Raw genomic sequence first — 26,011 nt, 5'->3', positions numbered from 1 at the left:
TGTGTGTGTGTGTGTAGGTGGGGTGGGTGGGGGAATCCTGGCTGCATTTCTGTCACCAACAGGAGAGGGAGAATTGTGGCTCTGCCAGGTCTGCAGGCGGGAGGATATTTATAGTTCCCTGTCAGTGGCTGGGAGTCCACCCCGGTTCTGCATATGCCCTCTGTTTGAAAGTGCTGGTGTTCTTGACCTGGACCCTGCCCTTGTTGGCCAGACAGCAGTTAATGATAAAGTGGATGGCTGCAGGATGCTGCCAGTGATGACCTTGGCAGCTCGTGGCATGCAGGTGCTTGCCCTGTGACCAACCTGCATGGTGAGTGAAGAAGAGTGACCCTTTCTACCGCTCTGCTCCTGGCTTCCTGCGTGGTGAGTGAAGAAGAGTGACCCTTTCTACCGCTCTGCTCCTGGCTTCCATGGGTTCCTAGCCTTTCTCGTAGCTGCTCTCACTGAGATGGAATGTGTGACCACAGATTTTTTTTTCTTTCTGAGACAGGATTTCATTTTGTAGCCCAGTCTGGCTTTAAAGTCATGACATCTCTTCTGCCTTAGCCACTTAAGTGCTGGGATTGCAGATCTAAGCCACCATTCTCTTTCTGCCATTTGTGCCACACTAAGATTTATAACACCAAAGAAAAATGCAGATCCATGAGCTTATCTTGCTCATCTCTCCATGAATTCAGGTCAGACGTCTGGACTTGCTTTACAGCATGGCCTGAATTAGGCCACACTTCCCATTTCCAGCTTATAGCAGGTGTAAGGGCTACAAGGAAACATTTTATTTTTTTCCTGGTTTTCATGGTAAGATATTTGGATGCTGTTATAGGGAGTGAAGGTGTGCATGCTTAGTTTGCATTTGTAAGCCCTAGAAATCCCGAGAAGGTGACATTGAATGATTGCTTCAGATCTGGGCTGACTAGTGCTCCAGCAGCGTCCCTGGGAACTTGTCCCTGCCCCTCTCCATTCTCAGGCAAGATTTCCCTTTACGACTGCGTGATTGCTGCGGCATATTCTCCCACATTGATGCATACTACAAAAACCAAGCTTTCTTTGCTCGGTGTCCCAGTAAAGATCCCAGCGTCACTGCGGCTGGGTCAGTCTAGGTCACAGCTCACCCCCAAATCCAATTCAATGTGCCACTTGGTGCAGTCTCTCCATCCTCAGCGTGGGTTTGGAAAAAGGAGCGCTTGGCATCTCAGGTCAGATTCAGGGGCTATTACTGGAAAAGCTGGGATGCAGACTGGGGAACTGGGCAGGAATGATCCCATAAGCGCATGTCGAGGTTCTTCTTTATTATGAATGAGCACTATTTTTGGGTCACTTCCATTTTGTTGGCTTTTAAGAAGTAGTAACTCTGATATGTCTTCGGAGTAAGTCTAGCTTTTCCCAGAAGCAGAGAGCTAGGGCTGTGCCGCAGTGGTGGGGTGATCACGTCAGGGTGTCTCTGTGCTATAGCATAGCTTGGTGAGCTCTCACACCTTATTGGGTCCATCACAGATTGCTGTGAGATGGCCGTTCCCCACAGATTTTGTTTGTCTCTGAAAACACATGCTCCATTTCTATGTGGCCATTCAGATTCCTTTTTTTTTTTTTTTTTTTTTTTTGGTGACTGTCTTGTCAGCTTGGGACTGGGGATCGTGGAGGACAGGCTGTGTTTTGGCAGCTCTTCAAGCCTACAGCAGCATCCTGCATCCAGCGCCATAAGCTGTGTAATTTGTCCACGGAGGCCTGCGCGTTATAGAGATGAAAATTCTTTCCGTGACAGCATTCATTGCTTAGCATGCAGCAATTTGGCTGTCAGAAACAGCTGGCCCCTCAGGGTGGGACAATAGTAAGGGGAGACCAGGGAGAGGCCAGGGCTTACTCAAGTCTCCCACAGTGAGAGGATCAGGTTACCTTATGGAGACTGTCATTAGGCACAGCTCCTAGGGAGCACCAGCCTGTAGCTCAGACACTTAGTGACTTTGTCCTTTTTTTATTTTTTTTTATTTATTCCCTTCCAGAATGGAAGAATAACAAAATTTAAAAGTGAGTGGTTAACTTTTGCTGACATTCAGTTGTTCAGTTTTTGAGTAATGAGCATTCCTGAGGAAGTAAACACTTCTAATCTTACATGGCTGTTAGTAGCGCCTTAGAGAAACAGTGGCCTGGGGGGAAGGGCAGGAGGGATTGCTCGGCACCTATGTGTTGGACTGCTTACATTTTTAGGTCTTGTTGACTTAGCGTCAGTGTTGAAGGGACCTGTACTTGGGTTCCCATGAGTCTTGTTGGAGGATTCAGTGGAGATCAGCAGAGAACAGGGTGTGCACGCTTTCCAGAGAGCAGGGCGGAGGAAAGGGGCCAGGGGCTGGAAACTCCTCCACCAATGTGAACTGGACTTGTGGGTGGCTTTGTGGGCTCTCCCACATGGACTTGCTGTCTTGGAGCGTGATCTAGCCAAACGTCGCACTTCAGCTGCAGAGGAGACAGCGGTCTGTGGCAAGAGGATGAGCTACCTGGATGTAATGGTGCCAGGTTCCCTGTTTGTTCCTACCTTAGTGATGGGCCCCCTGTGTCTTTTAAATGGTCTTTGCATTTACCCTTTCTGAGAAAGAAAAAAACTTAAAAAAAGTTTTCTAAATGTTATTCTTATTTAAAAGTGGACTCCCTAGCAAGGAAATTTCCCAAGGTATCATTTTTTTCTTTCCATTTCTTCCTTCTGTTTTTGTTAGTTTTTAGAAAAGCTACATGTCAAGAAGCTACATGCTACAGTGTAGACGGACACGGTGGCTGGTCCCTTCCCCTTTTCAGACCAACAGCATTTCAGAGGTTCAGGGTGGCCCAAGAGAAGCTTGCCTGCTGGAATTCGTTGGCTTTTCAGTGTGGCTAGAGCTGTACTTTTTCCACCTTCCCCTCTATATCCGTTTCCCTTTTTATGTGATAGAGGCGGGAGTTTCCCAGATGTTGTTCGATTTAAGAGCGTGTGGGGGGAGGGGAGAAAGCTTTCTTAATGATAAACAGAGTCAGACTGGCTGGTTCTGCACTGACAGGAAAAAGGAGAGATAAAAACTCCATTAATGGTGTGTGCACTGCCTAAGTAGCCAATAAAACAATGCTGTCCTCACTGGAAGCCAGTCCCAGATTGGCAGTGCTTTGTACCAACTGCAGGAGACAGCTGCAAAGAGGGCGGAAGTATTCCCAGCCAGCAGCCCCAGCCACTGATTGGCCGAGGGGCGGTTCTTTCGCTCCTCTCCTCCTCTTCCCTTTCCTCCTCCTTCCTTCCCTCTCCATCCTCCCCAGTCCTCCCTCCATTCCTCCCCCTCCTGCTTCTGCACAATTACCCCCTCTTAATGTGCACTGTTCTAGAAATTGAGCCACATATCATTAAAACTTAATGGTTACCCATAGAATGAAGTTGGCTTGCAGTTTCCCAACTCTTTGTCTGCGTCACTTGGGATTTGTGACCATAGAAATGGATATAAATAATATTGAAAAGTCACACTCCCAAAAGTTTGCTAGAAAAGTCGCCACAGCACTGTCTACCTTATGTCCCCCTCCCAGGATGTTTGAATCTCCCAGTTCAAAGCAAATATTGCCGCTATGATGAGATGGTTAATAGGTAAAGACATGACCCCCCTCCCCCCATGAATTATTTGAGTTGGATTCTGGGCTCTCACATGGCAGAAGGAAAAAACCAGTCCCCCAAAAGTTGTCCTCTGACTTCTGTATGTGTGTTGTGATCTCACACAGACCTGTGTACACAAGATGTAGTAATTGGAAAAAAAAACCAACAACACCTATTGTCTCATTCTAGAAGACAGCAGAATGCTGTCAAAGGTTGGTCTGTCTCATCAGCACTCATTCTGTGTTTTTCCTTAGTCTCTTCTCGAATGAAGGCGGCTCCCCTCCCTCTTAGATGCCTTGCCACACTGGGCTCTGGGCAGAGGGGAACATACTTCCCCAAAAACCCCTAGGTTTCTAAAAGATGAAAGAAAAATTGTACTGAGTAGAGCAGATAGTTATATCTCTTCAAAAGAGGTGACTGACCACCAGTTACCTGTAGATGTCAAATCTAGGTTAATTTGCCCCTTTTGATTTTTTTTGAAGGCACTGGGGAAGTTGGCACCCTTAGCCACATTTTGTAGGTGAAAGAAACACAAAATTCGAGAAACAAACTCCCTGTCACTGAGCCTCCTCTTCCTGTTCATGGCAACATCTGGAAGGAACCATGTTGTTGCTCACATTTGGATATTTATGACACAGTTACAGTGCATATCCAGAACAGGTAGATGTCCCCCATTCAGTCTGGGGCTGGCGACCTAGGACCCAAGAGTTTAAGCCCTTCCGTTGTGGAAGGATGACAGTCATTTCCTGATGGCCAGGGCCAGGAGTGAGAACAGAGTGGGTACCTAAGCACTCTCAGGGAGATAAATCTGTTCCTGTAAATGTTTTTATTTATTGGTGTGTGTGTGTGTGTGTGTGTGTGTGTGTGTGTGTGTGTACTTGTGAAGGGATGAGGACAATTTGTACCAGTTGGTTCTCTCCTTCTAGCACGTGGCTTCCAGGGACTGAACTCAGGTTGTCAGGCTTGGTGACAAGCTCCCTTTACCAGATGAGCCTTCTGGCTAGCACTGGGGGAGGTGAATCTTGAGAAAAATAGCTGGTAATACATGCTCGCCTGCTAGTGAGGCTTATTCATTTATCCCCATGGAATATCAAGCAGAGGGAGATTTAGATAAGAGGAAGGGACAATTATGGAATACTTTCAGGTGTAGCCTGCCTTTCATTCTTGGAAACTGCTTTCTGACTGTAGGCTATCCTGAGGTTCCTTGCTGTAAACCTCTCACTCAAAGACCACTCCCAGGCTGCACCAAGAAGCCTCGTGTTGCCAAGCATGGTTTTGTTTATCTTTTGACTACAGATGGCAAAAAAAAAATAAATAAAGAGAGCTGTGAACAAACTGCTCTTTTAGACAGGACCTTTATGTTCGACATCTTTGGAAAAGTATGCAACTTTTTCCTGCTGCAGTTTTTATGTAGATGGCAAATGAAAGGGGCTGCTCTTGGGAAATGTGACCCCTTGGTGATTAATATTAGATAGTGAATGGACTTTGACATGTCCTGATAGCTCCTCGGTGCAGACTGTCTTTTTCCTAATTGTCTGTTTCCTATTGTTTAAAGGGCTTGGGTGAATTCTAGTTGTAACACTTTGCCTTTCCTTTTTATATTTCACAGAAGTTTAAATGGGTCCAGAGTACTGTTGGTGGGTGGGTGTGTCCATATTGATAAAGAATGGTAACGTGTGTGGCGGACCTGGTTGGCTTCGTGGCAGGGATACGGTTTCAGTTTTCTGTTTGCTAGCTGGTGCCAGGAATGTGAACAGGAACACACAGGCAGTGGCTATTAATCTGAAGGTTTGCCTTTATTCTCCCAGTAAACGCCCCTGGTGGAGGGATCATTGCTTTTTATCATTGTTTTCAGCCCATGTGGGGCAGAGCTAGGTTGCAGTCCATTGTGAGAATTGCCAGGTGATTTATTATTCATTGTGGAAGAAAAGATGATCCAGGAGGGCTGACTCAGCACCAGCCTCCCCATGCCTTCTGCCGTGTCTTTCAGAGTGGGAGAAGTCACAAGATACAGGTTGAGGTTTAAGTTGGTGAAAACAAAGGCTATTAAGGAAAGGAAGGAAATGAGTGTTATAAAAGTCAGGGTTATGGTCACAAAAGTGTCAGTAATAGTGATCCCTCACCTTGAAATGGTACTTCCTTCTACCAGGCTCCGTTGTGAGTGCTTTATATGTATTAGCTCATGCAATTCTTATAACAACTCTGCCAGGCAGGCACTGGTTTTAATTTAATTTTACAGACGAAGGAAATGAGGAGCATGTAGTTAGTGCCTGTGGCCTTGAAGGTAGCAAATGGCAAGCCTGGAATTCTAACTCGGGCTGTCTGGTTCAGGCTGGGGTTCTAACCAGTGTCTGGGAGGAGACAGATTGTGACTGAGGAGTGTGCAGTGTGCTGGCCACTTCCTTGAAAAACAAAACAAAACATGAGGATCTCTCTGTGTGCTCACATGGTGGATTTGAAAGGCAACTCCAAGGAACCGAATTACCCCACCTAGGCACTGACGCCATGAGATCCTACACTCTGGCCCTGCTTCTTTTTCTCAGGCCTGCCTCCTAATATCACCACACTGGTGATTAGATTTTGGTATGCCAATTTTCTGGAGGTCACAAACATTCAGACCATGTCATTGAGTGGGAAAAAAAATCTGTATTTTCAGTGTGTGTGTGTGTGTGTGTGTGTGTGTAGTTATGTCTGTATCCTCAAATTCATGTTGTTTGTGATTGGCTTTATGAAACCCTCGGTTCCTTTATCATTCTTGGTATTTGACAAACGAACCCCACCGCTGGAAACCATTCACATGCTTCCAGAGAATTTACTCATGTATTTTCAGTGCAGACTGGACTCTGCTTCTGTGGAGTACTCACATTTATTTATGCCTTGCCTTAGACAAACAAACAAACAAACACAGACACACATTAAAGATTGGATTTGTCTTTGCCCAAGGTGTTAGGACTTTAACACAGAAGTAGAACATAGGGTATATTTTTTGGGGTGTGCATGACTAGAAAATCCATCCAAAATTATATCTAAAATCAAAGTTTACAGCCATGTCTGTGGCCCACTCTTCATGTGTCCAAAGCGCATAACAATGGGAGGAAGCTTCATGGTATGTCACAGCCAGCCTAGGGCTGATGATAAGTGCCTAGGGACTCAGTAGAATGTGTGGTGTGTGTGGTCTTCAAATAAGCCCGACTGCAGGTCAGTGTTGGCACAAGCAAGGAAGGTGCTGCAACTCAAAAACTCCAGTGACCATTGTGAGCCCCTAAGTTAAAACTCAGAAGCTAGCCCCTTCCTTCCTGTCAGTGCTACAAAACTTGCAGAAGATTAACACTCCCCTCTGGGACTTAGGAAGTGCAAAAGCAAAGTCGGAGAGACAAATGCTCATGGAACGGACTAGGGTTTAGTCATCTGGAACAGCGGAGTTTTCTAAGAATTGTTGACGGTGTCCGTGATAAACATGGCGACTGCTAACGCTATTTCCTTTTGTATCCATTGTGCCTTCATGTCCTGTCCTCAAACATTTATGTGTATGTGTGTATGCCTGGGTGTGTTTTTGGGTATGCGTATGTTCCTCTGGAACTGAGATTAATTACGGGAAGTTGTGAGCTGCCCAGCGTGGATGTTGGGAACCAAACTCTCAGGTCCTCTGCCAGAACAGTACAAGCTCTGAGCCACTGAGTATCTCTCCAGCCCCTCATGTCCTGTCTCTCAATGGAAACAGTTCTGAAAGTGTTAGCTCTTTTTTGTCATGTGTATCTCAGTGATAACTCCACGTTGGGTTTGCTGAAGTTGCCCATCATATTCCCATATAGCCACTGGGGAGAATATGTCCCATGACCCCGGTGTTTTCTATAATCCTTGCCCGAGCCCTCATCTTCCACTTACTAAATGCTGATATTGTCTGGACACCTGTGATTGGAGGATCTACGAAGCCAAAATATGATGCTAGTTTAGTTTGTTGATATATGCTCTCTGTCGGAACTTCACTGAGACCATTAGCACCTGGGGAGACATTGGAAAGATAAGTTATTTCTAGCTTTCCTTGAATTAAAATGTTGTATTTGGTCCTGTGGTTTTGGAGATTGAATGTGGGCCTTTGCACATGCTGGGCAAGTGCTGTCATTGAGCTACAGCATTTCTTTTTAAACTCATGTGTAGCATAAAACACACACACACACACACACACGTACATACATATATGTCTGTGTCTTAAGGTTACTATTGCTGTGATGAAACACCACGACCAAAAGCAGTGTAGGGAGTAAAGGAATTTTTTGGCTTACATGTCCTGAATCACAGTCAATTGAGGGAATCCAGGGCAGGAACTCAAACTGGGCAGGAACCTAGAGGCACAGGCTGACGCAGAGACCATGGAGGGGTGTTGCATATAGGCTTGTTCCTCATTGCTTGGTCAGCCTGGTTTCTTACAGAACTCAGGACCACCTGCCCAAGGATGGCCCCACCCACAAGGAACGGAGCCTCCAATATCAATCACTAATTAAGAAGATGCTCTACAGTCTTGCCTTTAGTAGCCAGATCTTATGGCTAAAGGCAATTTTCTCAATTGAGGTTCCTTCCTCTTAGATGACACTAGCTTAGGCAAAGTTGCCATAAAAACTAGCCAGTATACAAACATATACATTTTTTTGTTGTTGTTTGTAATCGTTGGATAAAGAGAGCATATTTCAGTTAAGGATGGATGGTAGTAGAACCATTGTGGTGGTGTATATCTGTAATCTCAGTACTTGGGAGGCTGTGGCAGGAGGATTGTTTAAGGACAACCCAAGATGTGTAGTGAAACACTGTCTCTACCAACCAGGCGATCGGTCAAACCAAAGCCTCCTGTCAGTGGGTGTCTGAACCGGGTGTGCAACACTTGCTTGGCACACATGCATAAGGCCCTCAGTGAGTTTCTAATTGACATTAGCGGTTGTGTCACCTATGGGAATTGGGTTATCGATGGTAAATATAGATCGCTCCTATCCATTGTCAGGTAAGATGCACCTTCAGAGAGGCGATATCCCGCAGATGACCAGAAAGCCAGTATTTCTGCTGGTGCTGATGTAAATCAGCCACAGGAATGTGATCAATGTGATCAATGGCAGGCGTGTTTCATTTTTATAAAATGAATCTATCAAGATGAGTCTGGGTGCAAAACTGCCCTAATTAATAATAATCCCAATCAAGAATCCTGTAAGTCTGTTAGTGGACTGAATGCTTAATGACATGAGGTTAAAGTGTAGAAAAGAAAAAAAAATATCTGCACTTTGTGGTTACTGATGGAAAATTGCCTGAGTTATGGAAGCCGGGCATTCAAGTGGCAGAGATAATGTAGTCTTGATAGTAGCATGCATTGTGGGAATAGGTCCATCTCTTGCCTCTCACCCATGTCCTTGTCACCTCCTCTCTGAAGTGTCATTGGCACTTAAAAGAGAACTCCTGAGGGGCTTCTCCCAACTCTGGTAGTGGAGCTACAGGCCTGATGCTTCCTCATTCCACTCCTCCTTTCAGTTTTCTCCCAATAGCTCATGAGTCCTTTCCTAGACGCTGCTCCACGTTAATTATACCAGCCCACAGCCCTCCTCTGATGCACAGATACACACAGCAGGGATACACTCACGATAGGGAGAAACTAATGAGCGCGCCTTGTTATGTTACGTGTAGTCAGCTTTCCTTTGCTGTGATAAAATGCCTGAGACAATCAACTTTACAAGAAGAAAGGTTTAGTTGGCTCAGTATCATTCTGTGCTTGTTTGGACTTGTAGTGGCACAGTGCATTACGATGGCAGCACAGGGAGTGGAAGAGGCCTGTTTGCCTCTGGTGTTGGGGTGAGGGGGAGTAAAGGTGTCAGTATCCCTTTCAGGGACATGCTCCAGTCACCCAGTTTCTTTCCACTTGGCCTCCCCTGCTGAAGGTTACACCAACCCCCAGTAGGGCTACAGACTGGCGACCAGGTTTTTAATCCACGGGGTGTTGAGAGCATAATAATGTAGTCAGAGGAAGAACACAACCTTTCTCACTGCAGTCCCTTCTCTCTGACTGCACATGTCTGGAAAGAGGCCAGTGAGAGACAGCCTGGATGCAGGAACTGCATGGGGCATGGCTCCAAGTGACCGTCTCAAGAATAATTTTCTGGGAAAAAATTAGCATTTTTTTCTTGTAAGATGAAGCACCTCCTTTTATAATTTTACTGATAGTATCTTAGTTTCCAGTAATAAAGCATTGTTACTATGATGTCTGAGTGTTGTTTGCCAGTCCTGCCCCCTTCGGTGATGTAGGAAACAGATTGTGTTCTGCTAGAATGGTGTGAGTAGGAAGCTATGGGTGAGTGTATATGTGTGGTGTTCATACATTTTCGTATAAAGTGAGGACCACTTGTGGCTCACTTTTAGCAACTTAATGACAGGGTGTGTATGTATGTATGTATGTATGTATGTATGTATGTAGCTAGCTAGATAGCTATTGCTTTGGTTTAAAAGTGGAGGCAACACTAAAAGTAAATTCCAACAGACATGCCTCCTTGCCATTAGCATAATTTTCTTATTGTTTATATTTTGGGAGGTTTTCTCATGCTTCAAACCCGGTGTCAGGATATACCAGTTCATTCATCAGCATTTATCAGAGAGCTATTGTTTACAAGATGACCCCTGATGAGTCTACAAACCTACTGGAGAAATAAATGACAAAACTGAACACTGGAAAAAACTTAATGGGTGCCATGGAAGTTGAGTTTGAGATCGTCTGGTGAGAAGCATGGAGCTCAAATTTGGGCTTCAGGGGCTGGTGCTGAAGCTGATCATGAACCAGATGAATTTGCAGATTTCCAGAAAAAAGTCACTTCAGGCAGACATTTTGCCAAGGTGGTTCAGGGAGTGAGGATGTCTAGCTTTTGGGTGCTCCAGGTATCCTTCTACCCTGTGGGGGTACTGTATCTGATAGACATCCAATTTTTCTACAATTCTCTGGACTTTGCTGTTCACTTACCCCAGATGGTAAGCAATTTGAATTCCAAGCAAATCTTTGAGTTAAGAACTGCTAAGTTACATGAAAAATGTTCTCTTCCTTCTCCTCCTCCTCCTTCTCCTCCTCCTTCTTGTAGGTTGAGTGCCATCCTAGTACAGGAGGAGATAGCCAAATCATCTTTAGCTAAAGAGTATCACTTTTAAGTGTAATTCTTAAAGAATGCTAGCAGTAGTAAAAGAAATGTCTAGATAGACAAGCTTTGAGCTACTGGGGGATTTACTGACTTGGGCTACTGCATTTTATAGTCAGGGGCAGTAGGTGCCAGAGAGGGTAAGTGCTTTCCCTGTATCATACAGCACAGGCTCAGAGGAGCATTAGTTCATTGGTTCAGTGCTTTCTCTAACCTGTATAATCTGGTAGAGATGGAAGACTCTCCTATGGAGAACTCTGGTGCTGACCAGCACCATCAGTGGTAGATGCAGCCTTGATTCCTGATTTTTATTTTGTGTAAATTCACCGTGCAGAGGGCTGACAAGTGCTTGTGGATGATTGCATTGGAAAGGATATGACCCAATTATAAGAACCTGTGATCAGTAAGTGAGCCAACACATCAGTAATCTTAGCACTTGGGAAGCTGGGCGAGCCAGGGAGTGAAGCCAACCTGGACTGCATCATAGGACCCCATCTCAAAACAACAAACCAAATAAAATGATGCAGAAGAGCTTGTGTTTCTCATTATTTAGTTTTGAAAGAGTGTTTCATTTTATATTCCAAGCTAGCCTAGGATGGGAGGTAACCCTTCTGCTTCAGCACCTAAGTTTTGGGATCGTGGCTTGGAGGCTATGTCTCTCATCAAGAGGCCTGCAGTGTGGTTGTTTAGATTGTTTCTTGCAGGACTGGCAACTACTTACAAAGTACAGAGCTTGCCTGACACAGTTACAAAGTAGTGAACACACGCCCGAAAGCAAGGTTGCATAAATCATTGTTCATATTTTGTTTTTAACTTGACTGAACTTCCTCCCCTCTCCTCTTAGTCCCATGCTCTTGGCATAGGGTCGGTTGCCTTGGTAGCCTTGGGAATGTCTGCATGTCTGTGGGCAGATAATAGGTCCAATGAAACAAATAGGATAGAGAATTGAACTGTTCTTCAGTTTATTCTTGCTGAAGCTGAGTCAGGGAAGTGACCTGCTGAAAATTTTATTTATGTTAGTAACTGACATACATGTAATAAAGAGCTTTAGGAAGCCTTGGTTCTTTATGTCCCGGCTTTGGTCAGGGTAGAAACATGCCACACAGTGATTCTAAGTATGAGTTTGCCATTGTTAGTGCATTTGGGTTTTCTGTAGTATAAACTCCATTCCATGTAGGTTTCAATTTAATGTGATGTTAGACTAGGTATTGGATTTGCAAGCAAGACGTTGGATGCTGAGTGCCTGCTTTCTGGAGTGTCTCCCTGGGAAGCTTTGCTAACAGGTCTGTGTAGTGAGGTGTGTAGACCTTAGCATCCCAGAATAAAGCTGAGGAGATGCAAAATGCCAGACACCTCATTATAAAACCAGAAAATCTGGTCGTGGCCCAGTGGGTGGCATCCCTTCGAACTCTGTGAAGGTGTTTTGAGATCAGGAGCTGATGAAAGCCTGGACGGTGTTCTGTGTGAAGGTAATCATCAAGGATTACCATCTTCCGGTGAGTCAACAGTTAAAACATGGCACCTTATGGTGGGGGAGTGCAGAGCTGGGGTGGGATGCACATGCTGAACCCGCCAGTCTCAAGAGGAACCTGCTTACCATTCATGTCTGGTTCTGTTCACAGGTGGCAGGTTGGGAGAATGCACGTACACATACACTTAGAAAACAGACGCCATTGGGCACAGCTCAAAGGGGAGGTCAGGGAGAGGGGAGAATGGAAAAGAGGGATTTTTTTCTCTGTCTTGGTGTAATACTTTTCTCGAGGTCATGTCTCTTCACTAGTCAGGAAGTAAAAGTGGAGTGGGGTGGGGTTCCCTTTTAGTTTCTAACCTTTGCTGTTAAGATTTACTTATTTAATTTATGATTTTGTATGTGTATGAGCGTTTTGCCTGCATACATGTCTGCGTACCGTGTATGTCTGGTGCCCATGGAGGTCAGAAGTAGATGTTGGATCCCCTGGAACTGGAGTTATGGATAGTTGTTAGCTGGGTGTGGGTGCTGGGAACTGAACCAGGGTCCTTTGGAAGACAGACAGTGCTCTTAACCACTGAGACATCCCTCCAGCCCTTGTCTGTAGCCTTCTTATTTAAGGTCTTAAGAATTCTTTTGAGCTCCTGCCAGTGGACCTTGGGCTCCTCATCTTTCATGTCCCTCTTTGGTTTGTATGTGGAATCCTTTAAAATCCCTACTTATAAAATAGCAATCGTGTATCAAAGTAGTAAAGTCTTAGGCTTTTCATGATCAGTTGCAGTCTTTCTCGTTGCTACATGTTTTCACTCCTTAAATATTGAGGTTATGTAAGCGGATGGTAATGAGCCACTGATTGCCATAGACTTCAAATGTGGCCACTCTGCAGGGAAGTCACGGTGCTGGTTTCGTCTGTAGAGACGGCTGCTGGAACGGTTGGGTCAGATCACGTGACAGATGGTTGGCAGGGCTGGGCTTCGATCCAGGGCTCTGGTGCAAGCCTGGAACTCCACTGTGGCCTGCTGCCTTTGTTCTCTCAAGTTTCGTCCTTGAACCTCTTTATGTTTCTGGCACAAGTAAATGGGTCTTTGGTTGGACAAATAAAAAGGATTTTGATGGACCGCCAAACCACTTCAGTGGAGAGTTTTGAGGTTACAAAATATAAGCAGGTTATCTTCAGAAGTGTAGTCTGGTACTTAATTACACTCAGCAATTAAGTAATCCACCATGAGTCCATCTCCTCAGCCAAATTATACATTGAACTCTAGAGGAGAGTCTCTCTGGTAGTTGGGCCTTCTATCAGGTTCCTGGGGGTGTGCAGTCTTCTTCATGTCTTCTCTTTGACTGGTCCTGAGGCTGGGGACGGACTTACGTGTTTTACCTTAAAACACCTTGGAGATTTCATTTTATTTTTTATATTGTGCCATCTCTCCCTGACACTTTCTCCTGCATCCTTTAGAAATCTATGTTTGCTTCCTACTTGTATGTAGATGTATGCCAGAGGGAGGGTAGTGCTTCTGTGACTGAATTCTTTCCCAAGACTCCTGGATGGGATGCTATATCTGTTTTCCCCAAACCTAAGAACAATCAGTTATCCGGGGAGTGGAAAATATGTTATGATCTTCTACGAGAGTTAGAAGAGTCACCACAGAGGCATTAGTAGATAAAAGGAATCTGCTGATGACAATGGGAAACAAGACTGAAGGTGTCCTGTGGGTTGAAGAACAGGACAGATCAACATTTCTTGGAGTCAAAGCAGGAGAGGCACGTGGGAGAGAGTTGGTCACGATTGCTTGTAGCTGTTGCTATGTTATAAATGTGTGTTTGTGGCCCGGTCTGCTAGTCTTGGTGAGTCATCCTTGCAAATAAAATCAGTTTATATGCACAGCATACTGTATACAAATCCTAACTGTGGCATTCCAAGAAATAAGTTTCAGAAGCAAAATACATCTTTAACTTGGCAGTTTCAACATTCAGCTATGCACACTACTGTTAATGTAGCTCTGGATTGGAATGAAGGTTATTGTATGGGTCAACAAACTTTTTCTCTGAAGGCCTAAATAGTAAATATTTTAGACCTCAGAAGCATACGGACTCTGTCACAACTATCAACTCTGCCATTTCAGTGTGAAGGCAGCCAACACACTATATGTATGAACACATGTGTCTGTTCCAGTAAAACTCTTATTTATAAAAGCAGATTGTGGGCTGCATTTTGCTTGCCATTGGAATACTATTCAGGAATATTTGCAGGTGTCCTCCAGACTTTAACATTTGTTATAGGCCATAATTCTTTATAAATATCACCAAGTTCATTGTCTTATTTAACAGGGTCTTCACCTATCCACAAGAAAGGAGAGTTTGAATTCTTCTTCTCCATTTCCTCCCCCCCTTCATCATCATCATTATGACTGAGATTGGTCCATATTGTGCTTCTCAGGCTGGTCTTCAATCTCTGGGCTCAAGCTTGCCTTCTCTCTTAGCCTCTGAAGTAGCTGAGATGACACAGGAATATGCAACCATATCTGGTTTCTTTGGAAGTATTTTAGGAATAATTTTCATTTTACTTCTAGAGAAGTTTTGGAAATAGCCATACTTCTTCCCCAGATCCAAAGATTAAAATTTTGTAGGATTTTGAAAGCTTCCAGAGTCAGGGAGCCTTGTCCTGCTCTGCTCTATACTTCTCTGTTCATCCAGCAGTTCCCAATGCTTTGTCACTCCCCTTACCCTTCTCAGTCCTCTAGGGCTGCTGATGTGCAGGACACGTGACTTTCCTTTTCTTTTTCCATTCAACTGTTGCCCTCCTTACATCTATCCAGAATTAATCCTGCTAGAAATGGTAGACCAGCCCTGTCCAAGTAGCTGGAATGGATTGTTTTTGAAGGATTCTTGAAGTCTATACTACTGAGCTATTTACCCAGCCCCACATTACCGTTGTTCTGGAGCAAGAGAGAGGACATCACAGTGTCATGGAAATGACTGATGCATTATTTCTGGAGTTGGTATGTTTTCTAGTTTCCCTACCATGATACTTTACCAAGTTAGGAAAGGAGGCTGAAGAAAATCAGCTTCAAACTCTCATTTCTATACATAGAATCAAGAGACAGCTTAACTTACTAGCAATTAAGGGCATAAACTTTTGGAGTCAGAAAAATATGGTTTCTGGTTTTACCACTTATTACAATGTGACCAACTTACTTAGAGTTGTCTGAACATAATTTTTTTATGTATAAAGTCACATGTATATCTGTTGTAGTCGATAGGATTAAGTTGGATAACATAAATAGTGTGGTTCACTAGTGTGATTCCTAGCAGCGCCCCAAGGTGTAAGCTATTTATATTTCCTGTTTCACGGAGACAGAGGTTAAACGATGTATGAAGGTCACATGTAGTAAGTTGGGAACCTCAGCTTGCCTACTTCCAAATCCATGTTCTTCTGTGATACCCTACTTCTTTTGGGTGATTTCTTCAATGAATGCTTGGTTTATTTGTGTGGTAAGGCTGGGTGGGTGGAATGCACAGGTATGACATTGTTTTAGGAAAGACAGAAATTATCAATGTTTGCAAGGCACAATTACTAGAAGCCAAAAATACAGTTTTAACTGAAACGTTGAGACTTGTCCTGATTTTGTTTTCCTGTTGCTTAGTTTCTGTATTGACGTTGATGAACTTGCTGGCTTGTCAGTACTTTTTGTGTTGGCCTGTTTGTAGTTGCTGTTGTCCTACATGGACTTCTAAGAACTAATCTTGTTCTTCTAAACTTCAATACAACAAACAAATGACTGTTACAAGTACCTTAACACGGGAATTAGAGCATTGGACTGGATTTCTCTCTCTCTCTCTCCCTTCTCCTGGTTACCCTTTCCTCCTCACAGGAGCATGCCTTAGAATTTCTGGGTTAGGTTAGCTGCCAGCAGTTAAAGTTTTCTGTAGCCAAATAAATGTTTTGACCAAACTTTTAAGAACAATATTTAAGTCTCAGTAAAAGTCTAGTTCAAGTTGTTGCAGTTTGTTGTATAATAATCTTATAGCACTGACTTGAATTAGTATGTAGGTCTTCAGTTTGCATTATATTTTAAGTGAATATAGCTGTTTTCCTTTCCTGTCATTTCTGCCCAGGTTGCTTACTGACATGAAGATTATTTGTAGGCAAATACGCTCTAAATGGGACAGTTGAAGGGTTAGATATTTAGAGTTTGTTCAACACTGGGACTCTTTATTTTACTATCCCTTTTAAAAATTTTTTATTTATTTAGTTTTTTCAGATGTACTTGTTTTATTTCATGTGTATGGATGTTTGGCCTGCATGTTATGCATGTGTACACCACTTGTGTGCCTGGTGTATGTGGAGGCCAGAAGAAGGCATTGGAGCCCCAGGAACAGGAGTTACAGGTGCTGCTTGTAAACCACCATGTGGGTGCTGGGAACTGAGCCCTGGTTTTCTACAAGAGCAGCAAGTGCTCTTAACCACCAAGCCAGCTCCCCAGCCCCCTTGCCAAATATTTTTCAGATAGTTTGACTACAAATTGCCCAGTACATTTGGCAATACATGTTCAGTTATACTTAAATTTTAATTTGATTTTTATCCTGTAACTTTTGATCACTAACAGCATGCAGCATATTGTGAAGGAGGAACGGAGAAGAGCAATATGTAATCTGCACCTGATTTTAAATTGGATTTGGGACAAATCCACTTTACAGTACACAACTGGGCACTCGATTGAGATGTAGAGAATATATAAATAACAAGGAAACAGGATGAGAAAGACCTGGACCATGTAATGATAATAGTTGGAGAAGGCTGACCAGAGGTGGGGAATGTGGACACTGTTGAAGCATGGCAAGGAATTCCATGTGGTAAAGATGACAGCTCATAGAGACTGTAGTTTAAAAGGAGGCCAGGGACCGGGCAGTGGTGGCACATGCCTTTAATCCCAGCCCTCGGGAGGCAGAGGCAGGTGGATGTCTGTTGAGTTTGAGAGGGGCTTGGTCTACAGAGTGAGCTACACAGAGAAACCCTGTCTCGAACTGCCCCCAGAGAATCACAAGGCTAATTAAATAAACAAATAATTACCAGCATCACTTTAGGTTTACTTCCTTGTTGATCTAAACCTGCCACTGATACAGAGGCACCCATGCTTTAAGTAGTCTGACCCGCCAGAGATTGGACAGTTTCGGCTACCCCACTCCTCAAACACAGCACGGGAAGCAAACCTTCCCGGCAACCCATCGTGTTTCCCTGACACCAGAAGTCCAGGGAAGTAAGGGTCTGTGGAGCATTTTTAAGGTGTCCATTTGAAGAGCGACCATCACCCCGACTTCGCCACATGATTGCTGGGAATGGCCCATCTGCAGAGAGAGCTTTAGTCTCTTTCAGGAGTGCCATTTTCAAGCTGATTGGGGTCCTCCGTTTACGCTGAAGTGAAGCATAGCCTGCTAGCAACTGTGAGACTTCTCTCTTGGATTCCGGGGTAGATGGAAGGTTTTCCTTTCCACGGGGTTATATAGGAATGCTGTGTTGTAGGTTTGTTTTCTACTGAGAGTTATTTACATAAGAGCTTTCTTGGCAAAGTGTTCCTTGAGGTTAAAGTCTGAGACCAGTGTGGGGTCTGGTACTTTGACTAACGATTTGAATGGGAAAGTTTGATCCTAATAAAAATTTCCTCTTCCTGTAGCAAATGTTGATGTTTTTCATTTTTTCAGGTCTTCCTAAAGGAAAAGGGAGTTTGGGTGGTTTTTGTTTTTTGTTAGTTATCGGGAGCCCCTTCCCTTCCGTTTTGTGCCCAGTTCCCCACCATTGTTTTAGGAGTTTTTGAACTATATTATCTCCTACTAAGAATGTTGCTTGAATATGGACCAAACCCTGCAGTTTCTCAGTAGTTCTTCAAGAATTCGTTAAGTCTGAACTGTTGTCTTTAGGAGGGCCTGTTGTGCTGCGGAGGGAGACCTCATTTTATCCTTTATACTGCGTAGACTTTTCTTTTTTAAGTGCACAAAATAATATTCATAGCCTTTTTTTTTTGTTTGAAATTTTCCCATGATGGTTTAGAGGATGTGGCATATGGGCTTTAAAGCAATTTGACTTTGAATTGCTAACCTCTTACTGGGTTTGTGTCACTTACAAAAATATTTGAAGAGCAGTGCAGCTCTCTGACCTCAACACATGCGTGTTAGCATTTCAGATTTTCCATCCTCGCTGCCCTTGCTAATGGGCTGTCACTTTATGGTTCCAATGGAGAAGCCTGTCAAGTACACTTTCTTTAGCCAACATAGTCAGAAATGCTGCAATCTCTGCTTATAGCAGACTTCTTTCTTCTTTCCCTCTGCAGCCCTGACTGCTTGGGAGCTTGTCTGCCCATAGGGAGCCTGCTGTGGGGACGTTCGGTTTCAGAAGACTTCGGGAGCCCCTCTCCCACTATTCTTCCCCTCTGTGGAGGAGGAACTGGGCTGGCTGTGCCCGGGAGCTGTGTTGGGCTTCCCCTGAACCTTGGGAGCTGTGTTGTCAACCGTGCATCCTTTCTGAAAAAAAAAATCACTTCTTTTAATGCTGCTCGGCACAGATCAGATCTACAGGGTAAGTTCTCAGCCACAATGTTGATTTAGTTGTTTTACATGAATCTAATACAAGAAAGTTTGGGGCAGCTGACTAGTTCTTAGGTCTTGCGTGGCCTCAATGGCAAGGGTTCTTTTTTTTTTAATTGGGTCACATCTTCACATACCTTAACTTTGGGCAAGCTGTTCAAATGCTCCCAGCTCATCCCTACATAGAAAAGGGTTCCCACTTCCCTTCCCAATAGGGCCAAAATATTTACTTTTTTCTTTCTCACCTTTTCCACACATGGAACTATTTATCCAGAGACATGTTTTATGTACAAAACACACATATCAACTGTTTTAAAACTGATGAGGCATAATTAGACATTGTGGTTTACAACTTGATTCACCCTGCACTTGCTATATTGTGGGACTTAATTTCAGTGTAAGTAATCCTTCCTTAGTGTCCTTTATATGGCAGTAACACGGTAATAAGCAGTCCTCCTCCAGTAGCAGTTAGCCTATAATTTAAAGGGGGCGGGGGAAGGCAGACCTCTCACCTTAGGGAACTAAAAGAGCCCTTGGTTGTTGATATTGGGCTCTTAAGGCTGTGACTTTGTATTTTCAGGCCAGGTGAGGCTCCTTTGGACTGCTATGGAGATATTAGTCATATCCCTTTTTGATTTTCTGGCATCTGGTAGTTTGTAAATTCTGGCTTCCAGCCTTTGAGGGTCTCGAGATACTCTTCTGCCTGGGCAAGGTGGTGTGAGGCTGAGTTAGTTTTAGAAGGTAGTAATGAGTAACAGGGGTAGCGTTGAGACTTTGTTTTGTTTATTTATTTATTTGCAGGGTGGAGGAGATGGTGACTAGAGTTAATCACTAACTCCGCCAGTCTCAATTATGAAACCGTGTGAACATGATTGGGCTCAGGTGTTTCTCAGTGTGGTCAAAAGTAAGAACCATTAGACAAGTTTTCAGATACCTTTCTTCGGGAATGAATGTTTGTATTTTTTATTATTGTATAAAGCATTTTTTTAAAGAAATGTAGTATAATCGATAAATGCAAGTTTTTCTTTTAGTTTTTAAATGATTTATTTATTTTTGTTTTATATACATTGGTGTTTTGCCTGCATGTCTGTGTGAGGGTGTCAGATCTCCTGGAACTGGAACTATAGACAGATGTGAACTGCCATGTGGTTGCTGGGAATTGAACCTGGGTCCTCTGGGGGAACAGCCAGTGCACTTAACCACTGAGCCATCTCTCCAGCCACTGATGCACTCAGGATTTCAAAGACACTAAAGAAGTATGGGTTGAGAAATAAGTCTCTTCTGGTTTTCAAAGACTCCACGTGATCTTCTAGCTCTCCACTGTTATGGTCTTCTGAAGTTTTCTTTCAGTACGTGTATGACACAGTGTATATAAACTGTAGGCTTTTTCTCACAATGGTAATGATGTATGAGTTTTGCACTGAGGTGATGGCTCCTAAAGTTCTTCCATATGCATTAGTGCTGTGTTCGTTTACAGTGGGTGTGTGGCGGTCCATTGGAAGAGGGCTGTTGTGTACTTAGCCAGACGTATGTTACTCTACACACAGACTATGTCCAGCTTTTATGCTTATGAACAAGGCTGCAGGGAATGGCCTCATGTATGGTCTCAGATGGGAGTAAGTGCAGCTGTAGGACCCGTTTCTAGCAAAAACTGCTGGATCAAACAGCATGCACGTTTTAATTTTGGATAGCCTTTTGTTGCCAGTAATTCTGCTCCGATTAGGAAGTTTTAGATTTCTCCACAGAGGTGCGAACACTGCTTCCCTACACCTTTGCCAGTCACAGCGTAACTGACAAACTGATAGGTGCAAATGTCAGCTTAGTGTCTCTGCCATCTCCATTCTTCTTGTTTCAATTAACACCAAGCATCGTTCACTAGGTTTAAAAGCCATTTATGTTTCTAGTTGGTGCTGTTCCCTTCAAGTTCGTGTCTTTCGTCCGTTATCCTGGTATACTCTTTATTTTCATTATCAAAATGGTAGTTTCCTGCAAAAGTACAGATTTTTCATGATCAGTTCATGGGTTTCCTCTCTCCCCTTCTTGCAGCTTGTACTGTGTGTATATTTCTTTGGTCATTTGCAGAAAGTTCAATTGTTTTGTTTTGCCGATTAGTAAACATTCCGTGCAGTTAAATGTATTCACTCAACAAATATTTATTGAATGCCTTTCACATGTTAAGAGCTTATTCCAAGTGCCCAGCTGTACAGTAGAAGAGAAAGCAGACTCCCAGTTTTGCCCCCATGAAACTTGGCTCCTGATGGAGGATATGGCTGATAAAACACCAAGAGATTTGTAGAAGTAACTCTACAGTCAGTTGTTTTGTGGCTCCAGACATCTGAAGACAGATGAGAAGACCTCTGTTCTGGTTCCAGCTGGTGTGATGTGGTTTGGTTTTTAAGAGTTAAATCTCTGTTCCAACTGGAATGCTAGGTATAATCCAACTTAATCTTTCTCTAGGTGCTCCATTAATTAGTGTAAGGCTGACCTGCTGTAACCAAGGGACTGAAATACATTATGGTTCAAAGAACGTAGACATTGACTTTTTTCTCACTTACCAGTCCCAGTGAGAGCAAAACAGCTGCGCGGAGCAGCCCATTTCCGCCTGATGTTGTGTAACCAGGGTCCCACTGGCCAGGAGTATCACTGCAGTTATTATCTGTATGATCTTATCAGGTCCTGCCGGTGACAAAGTTCAGGGAAGTGGTAGGGCTTACAGGCATCAGTGCAGCTAGTGTGATCAGTGAGAAGAGCTCAGTCCTGTGGGCACATCCAGCTGCGGGGAGCCCAAGGAGCACCGTCATGTGCTACCCAAGGAGAAGGGAAGGAAGGATTTTAGAGGAAAGTCAGCAAGCGACCCATTGGCTTCCTTATTCCAGTGCCCTCCTGCTGTCTGTCACTCCTTGGCTTTCTGGTAGAGTGGCATTGTAGTCAATTTATTAAGTAGTTGCAATCATTTTTTTCATTGTTTATTTTCTCTGAAATTTTACCCTCCCTCCCTTTCTTTGACACGGTCTAACAGTAGTGGGTCCAGGCTGCCATTGAACTTAAGGCCCCTGAGCCTCAGCCTCCTTACTGCTAGGCATGTGGGCCCATGTCACCAGGCCTGGTTTTCCTTTGCAGTGTGGATTTCCCTACATATTCTGGCCCATTTCTGAGATTTCACATAGTTTCATGTTATTTGTCTGTCTGTGCAAATATGAAACCTCCAAACCATAATGTACTTTCTTGGGTATGGAGTCTCCCTGTGTGGTTTCATTTTACAGGATTTTCATATTTATTCTTTCATTTGGCTTATGCGTTTTAAAACTATAAACACTTAGGAGAGTCCTATCTAATGACCATTTTGCTGAAGCAGGACCTAAAGCTGCTGGTATCATTGGGGTTGGGTTTAAACTTGGTCAGTGAGGGCTCACACATTCCAGGTGTTAGTTTTGATGATCGTGTTGTGTAGCCCCTTCAAGAAACACTGATCTCGATGTGGGTCCTTCTGTGTCCTCTGGCACCAGACACTGACTTCACTGAAGCCAGTAAGGACCAATTTATGTGACGTCAATTTTACTTTACTAAGTGGTTTCTGATTATAATAAGGAAACTGGTACTTACCTTACTTTTCTATTGAAGATAAACTCAGATCTTGAAAAAAAAAAGCCACCCAGATATCTTTAGGTTAAAGGTAAAGAAAATATGATGTTTTAGAAACATAGACTTGATTGGAGGACACAAGCCTGGTTTGCATACTGACTGTGATGCATCTTGCTTGCTATTGTGTGTGTGTGTGTGAATATGGGGGTGTGTACTAAACAGCACATGCTCAACTCCGATCTTGACTTTTTTTTCTCTAAACAATAGAACTGTTTTACTATTGAAGCATTGTTTTGTGATGCAACTTGCCCTGGTGAAAGGAACACATGGATCTCCCAACAGAACAATGTATGGGTACCACCAAATTCCAGTTTGGTGAACCAATGCTTTTTATTGGGGTTACTTCAGGAGTATAGGTGAGGTAACCTCGCAGGAGCAGAAATGACTCAAAGACAGCTGCATTACCAAGGTCCACACCAACCTGCGGGCCGCTCAACAGGTTTGAGAGTATCCTTTCCAAGGTATCCTAGTCTAAACCTTTTCCAGGCAGCTCTGCTGGTTTCTGCTTTCCAGGCAGCAGGCCTGGTCTCAGTGTCATCTGTGCAGTTCTGTTTGTCTGAGAGTTGTCTTTGCAACACTGCTTCCTTCCCTCTGGGAGGCACTCTGCCCTTTTATTGCTTATTCTGTGAGGGAGGGGCCTAGTGAGCCTGGTCAGTTTCAGGGACTTCCTGAAACTGTTTTGAATCCTTTACTTGCCTGCTTACAGAGCTTCCCTGCAGGATGGAATGTTTCAATCCCAGAAGAAACTGTTACACAACAGGTGTATCTAGTTTAGTCACTTCTGATAAAGGAAGACTTTTGTAACCTCCACTGTTAGGTGGTTAGCAGTGTATTAATTGTTTCCTTGGCTTTCTCTAAGGTTTTATCATGGAGAAGTCTGTACCTAGCAGCGTGGTTTAGTTTGATCCCCTCTTTCTCCTGTCTGGTAAGGCTCTCAAACTTCATGTTTCCCCTACAAGCCGGTTCTTTCTATGTATATCTGTTAAAGAGCTCAGGGATTGGACTTCTAGTTTCCTTCTGATAGGATTTGGTGACTGTATCTTCTTGCTTTGGTTTTCTTTCAGTGGGAAATGGCATCTTAGTACCCCAATCTGGGCACAGTGATGCCGGTTGCTACGGGATAGCCTTGTTTCGAAGCCATTTTTGTGGGCAGGACCTGGGATCATGAATAAAATATTTCTGGCAAATATTTCTGACTTAAATTCAATTTTAGAGGTTTTCCTGTTTGTGTTACTCTGGTCCATAGAACACCGAGGAGAGGCAATATCGGCCAGTTACTCATCTGGTCAGCATTAGACATAGCCTGTATACCTCAATGCTATTGCCGTTCAACTATTTCCTATTCTAAAAATCCAGTAGCCCCCCTTTTATGTATGCTGTTCCCAGTCTTCCTCCATTCCTCAGGGTGAGGTTGTTTATCACTGACAATTTACCAGAATTAAACGCTGATTTGATTTTAGATGATATTGGACTAATTTCAACTCTGTTAGATGAGATGCTGAGCTTGTAGATATATTTAGAAGCAGCCACAACTATTAGGGCACTAGTGGGGGAGATGGTGTAATACTTGGGGCTCTCATTTGAACACTCCAAGAAGAGAATGGAAGAACAGAGGAAGTCAGTTTGCATGTCTTTGGAACTGGAGAGTAGGCTGTTGCATTTTTGTTTTTGAATTTTATTATTTATTCATGTGTGTGTTTGTGGGAGTGTCAAGAGGTAGCCATTGGTTTTCATAACAAATGGAATTAATTGTTTTCTACCTTGCAGGCTTTCTGTCTGTATGTGCTTGGGTCATCATCTATTTTTAAAAATTCTTCTCGTTGAATACAGTGCACTTAATTTTATTTTGAACATTGCTCTGTTTAGGTCAGTGAGTGGTTTTGGTTGTGTGGTTGGTCTTTTGGTTTTCTGCCCTCCCCCACCCCCTTCCTACCGCCCTTCCCAGCGCCTCCTTGTTTTCTGTTGTAGTTACTTGGATGCTAACCAGTTCAGTTTGTGCTCTGACCCTGGTACATGGCTCCCTTGCTTTCTCATGACCGTATTTATACTTTTGACGGATATATTTAAATGAACAGCTGTGCATTTGTTGAGTCATACCACAATTATCTGATTCTGCGGTAGCTGCTTGACTGGCAAAAGCATATTTCAAGCTAAATTGTGAGAAAATTCCATTAATCACTGCCTCTTGGGGGGAGGGGAATGGAGAAAGACCACTGTGAAAAGTCCTTTTAAAGATTAATTAGCAATTCCGTTATTTAGAGTGTGTTGATCTAGTTGCAACTTAATGTGTCACTTACAGAAACTGTACAAAGGTGTAAATAACTATCAAAGGCTTAGCGATATCAGCCTTGTAGGCAAACTTCTCTGAAATAACTGCCATGCAGGCAACTCCTTTCCACTGCTGATCTCTTCAAACAGAAGAGTGCTGGAGGGGATCTTCTTTTGTGGTGACCAGGAATCACCACTCAGTGCTTGAATCCACTGGCTCAGTGAATGTTCTCTTTTAAGCTTCCTAAACAGATTTCATGAGTCCAGAAGACAACATGTCTTTCTTTTCTCTCTTCTCTAATGTACTAATTGCGACTGTAACCTCTGTTCTGGTCTTTGGCTCCCACCAACCAGATCCGTTTTCACCTTGACACCTCCCAGGGTTCTTTCTGAGGTTATTAATAGGCGTGGGAGCATGGCTTTCTGAATAGTGTCAATAGCTGTTAGAAGACTTGGGGGAGATAACATGTCAGTTTCTGACTTGTAGGAGCCGCGTGTTTTCAGGCTACCAAAGTTGTCCTAGAGTCACTAGGGATAACTCTGGGGCATATCAGCTGCTGTCTGCAATGAGAGATACAAGCAGGCTTTCCAAATGGGCTATTGTCCGCCAGGAGTTGTCTGGTGCACCCGGAGTCTTGCCAGTGCCTTTCTGTCTGGCCGCTTCTCTTGGATGGCAGTCTGGGAAGCTGGACTCCAAGTTAGAAGTGATCTCTTTTAATTTATCTCAAATACTCAGTAACTTCTCGACTAAATTGAGGTCACAGAGTCCCTTATGCTCCCAAGTCACTTCCTTGCCAAGCGGTATCAGACTGACATGTCGCCTTTCTTTCCCCACCCAAACGAAATGCCACGTAGACTAATGATTCAAACTAATGTTTCAGTTGATCTTGAGTGCCTGGTTGCTGCTGGGGGATGTCACTGTGCAGGCTTGGAGTCAGATGACTTTACTGGCATTTGTGTGTGTTGGGGCAGGGAGTGCAGAGTGAAAAATAAAATAATAAGTACATGAAAATTTTTGTTTCAAATTAAGTGCTTTGAGGCAGGTATAGCTAGAGCGTGCAACATGTAGGGCTGATCAGGAAAGGCCAACGCAGGAGTGGGTTCGGAGTGTGAGGGACCCGCGTGCGAGCAGGAAGGAGAGCCTGAAAGAATATAAAAGGTGTTTTTTCTCACCTTCACAGAAACGTACTGTAGTGAGAGAGGAGGGAGAGGAAAAAAGAGGGAGGCAGAAAGGGATGGCAATGGTTAGACATGGCGGGGATGGGAGAGAGAGAGAGAGAGAGAGAGAGAGAGAGAGAGAGA

General features: G+C 43.7%; 1 protein-coding gene across 2 annotated transcripts in view; it reads left to right on the top strand.

Annotated features, from left to right (window-relative positions):
* The window catches only part of Acvr1 (activin A receptor type 1), a 119,664-nt gene that overhangs the window by 31,235 nt on the left and 62,418 nt on the right, over positions 1 to 26,011 (top strand). Inside the window, exon 2 of one of the 2 annotated variants that reach the window (XM_040745372.1) lies at positions 18,547 to 18,791. The exons of the other annotated variant lie outside the window; for it this stretch is intronic. The gene's annotated coding sequence lies outside the window, so the exon portion shown is untranslated. The remainder of the gene's footprint in view (positions 1 to 18,546; positions 18,792 to 26,011) is intronic. 2 annotated transcript variants of the gene reach the window in all.

Source organism: Mesocricetus auratus, unplaced genomic scaffold, assembly GCF_017639785.1.
Source record: "Mesocricetus auratus isolate SY011 unplaced genomic scaffold, BCM_Maur_2.0 Super-Scaffold_100004, whole genome shotgun sequence".
Classification (NCBI taxonomy): domain Eukaryota; kingdom Metazoa; phylum Chordata; class Mammalia; order Rodentia; family Cricetidae; genus Mesocricetus; species Mesocricetus auratus.
The sequence above is the reverse complement of the archived record's forward strand: the minus strand, read 5'-3'. Positions and strand labels throughout refer to the sequence as shown.